We start from the raw sequence: 3,045 nt of genomic DNA, 5'->3' as shown, positions 1-3,045 counted from the left end.
AAGAAAAAAAGAATTTATCATCTTTTGAAAACTCTGTATAGCCCAAGAGCTATAACGACTTATATTACATCCGCTTGACGACGGATGTCGATCGCGATACAAACGCGCGAAACCGAGCAATAAAGCCCACTTCAATATAAAAAAGAAAAAATGTTATATTGAACAATATGTGTTTATTAGAATATTAATATAAGCAATCTATTTTTGCATAAATAACCTTTGTATAAATTTTAAACAAGGATGATAGTCAGTTATCGTTTTTAACACTCTACGCGTTGTATCACCCCTCACACGCCAATTTTAGACACTCTGATTTGTTAACTATAAATTCTTATAATTCGAAAACTATTATATATATATTGTATATAAATATATTAATCTCTATATATCTATATATTAATTTGTAGGGGGGAATTTTTTACACAATATAAACAATATAATTTTTAATGTGAAAGGGAAATTTTTTAAACAATATAAATGATATAATTTTTAAATCTGACTACAGAGAAAATATAAAATTCCTATCGCTATCGAGAAACGATACCTGTAAATACATTTATATTGTTTAAAAAATTCCTCTTTCACATTAAAAATTATATTGTTTATATTGTTTAAAAAATTCCCCTCCCACATAATTTTTATTATACTACTCGCATGTTCATTTCTCCCTATCACTTTATTGTTTAAAAAATTTTTTCTTTTACATTAAAAATTATATCATTTATATTGTTTAAAAGATTCCCCTTCCACATAATTTTTTTATTATTCTGCGCATGCTTTTTCTCCCTACCACTTTTCTATTTTATCTTCCTTCTTATAAATTTCTTGAAAATCTTCGCTCACTCGTCTTTCATCGTCCGAACTTTCAAATTTGTTAGTAAAAAGATAATTAGTAAAAAAAGTTCGTTAGTAAAAGTTTCTCAATTTTTCGATTTTACTGCGTCTTTGATTATTAAATCTTTGATTTTCTACGTGGTAACAATACCATAAACAATCTTAAGAAAATCGAGCAACAACCGCGCATGTTGTTGTCAACACGGATTGAATTTATCCTACACGAAGAAAATTCAAGTGGATCTTATGACGGAAACAACGTCGAACTGGATTTTCTGGCCTGCTGTTAAATTAACATCTCACGGAGCTGCAGGGATTTGCTTTGACTGGAATCGTGGCAAAATTTCAAGAAAACAGGAAACAGTTGACTATTTAAAAACGATATAAATTATTTGAGCTGTTATCTTTAACAAGAAATTTTATAAATTTTACCCGCTATATGCTAAAGCCATACAATAACGTACAAGAGACAGGGTGTTCCGCGACCATTTAAGGGGGGGAGCGGAACCCCCGTGTATTTTAAACGCGAGTCGACATTTGATCTTTAAATATTTCGAACCCCAAATATGGCTAGCAATCATTTTATACTAACTTAAATCGATAGTTGAGTTTCAAATTATATAAAAAGGGCCCTTTTATTTCTGCTTACTTTTTTGGGGTAAGCAAGATAAAAATGCAAAGTCGAAATAAAAAAAATTTTCTATTAAAAAACCCCCCGTCATCTTATCATCCATTACCACATTTCATCATCGACCACGCTACATAGTAAAATGTGCTAACGTTTTCCTATACAACACTGCGCAACTTTTAATCACCTACAAAACACCAAATCATGTGTGGAATTTTTGTCCTCTCCCCTTTTTAAAAACAGATGGCGAATTGCGCTCCCCTTCGGCAGCGTGCGGGTTATTTTGGCTAAAACTCCCCTCTCTCCCCCCCTTTTTTTCCCCTCTCTCTCTCTCCCCCCCCTTTTCTCTCTCTCCTCTCTTCTCTCCTCTTTCTTTCTCTCTCTCCCTTTTTCTTTCCCACACAAAAAACCCCACCCCCACCACCCCTCTTCCCCCCCACTCCCAAACCCCCCTTTTTCTTTTTTTTATTTTATACTTTCCTTTGCCACTTTTTGGGGGGTTTATTTGGCTAATTTCTCTCCTCTCTCTTTTCCAAAACACACAGCCACACACCCCCCCTCTCTCTTCTCCTCACTCCTCACTTTTCTCTTTTTTACTTTTCGTCATTCATGATTAAAAAATCTTTTCATTAGGGAAATTCTTACAATTGTTTACTTAAAATATTCAATCCAAAAGTGTTTATTTTAAAAATAGCAAAAAAATCGATAAATAATAAAAAAAAAACGGATTATTTTGTCATAATTTTTTATCAATTAATTCCCCCAAACTATCCAAAATTTAAATAAATCACAATGTCGCGCTGTACACAAACACATTTATTTAAAGAATTAAAGGAGAGGAGGAAGAAAATTTAAATATTCACATTTTTTCAAATATTATTTTGGTTTTTATAGTTACATCAAATTAATATAAATTTCTATTATTAAAATATCAAAAAAAAGACATACTGTTTTTTTGTTTTTGTCGCTTAAAAATTTTTTTTCCCTCTTTTTTTAAAAAACTTCCAAATTTGAAAAATCCCTTTTTTTAAATTCCCTTTTTAAACTTTTTGCTTTTTTATTTCCCTTTTTAAATAACCCTCTAGTCCACTTTGCTGCCGAACTCCCCTCTAAACCCACTTATCTCTCCGGGGATATACGTTATCCCAAACATACATTACATGTTTACTTTACTCCCTTTTACTGTACCAACTCTTGTTTTTTCCACTAATCTTTTTTTTTCATTTAAAATCTTTTGCTGTTACTCCGCAACTTTATTCGGGGAAATGTATTTAATTAAAATTAAATCTCTGCGAAAGTTTGAAAATGGGGGAATTCAACATGAAACTGGTTACTAAAAAGACAAGATTGTTTACAATTAAAACCCATTTTTGACCTGCGGCAAAAGGTTATAAAATTTTATTGAGTTGAAAAATAATAATGAAAAAAATAAAAAAATAAAGCCATGTTTTTATCGTGCTGGCATAAATTTATAAAAGTTGATTAGATTGAAGAAAATATAAAAAAAATTAAAAAAAAGGAAATTTTCAATCATCATTTAAAAGCTATTTGAAATCTGTGAATAAACATTTTTGAAAAAAATG

Source organism: Nylanderia fulva, unplaced genomic scaffold (assembly GCF_048542155.1).
Source record: "Nylanderia fulva isolate GAGA-0341 unplaced genomic scaffold, ASM4854215v1 Scaffold239, whole genome shotgun sequence".
NCBI lineage: Eukaryota > Metazoa > Arthropoda > Insecta > Hymenoptera > Formicidae > Nylanderia > Nylanderia fulva.
The sequence above is the reverse complement of the archived record's forward strand: the minus strand, read 5'-3'. Positions refer to the sequence as shown.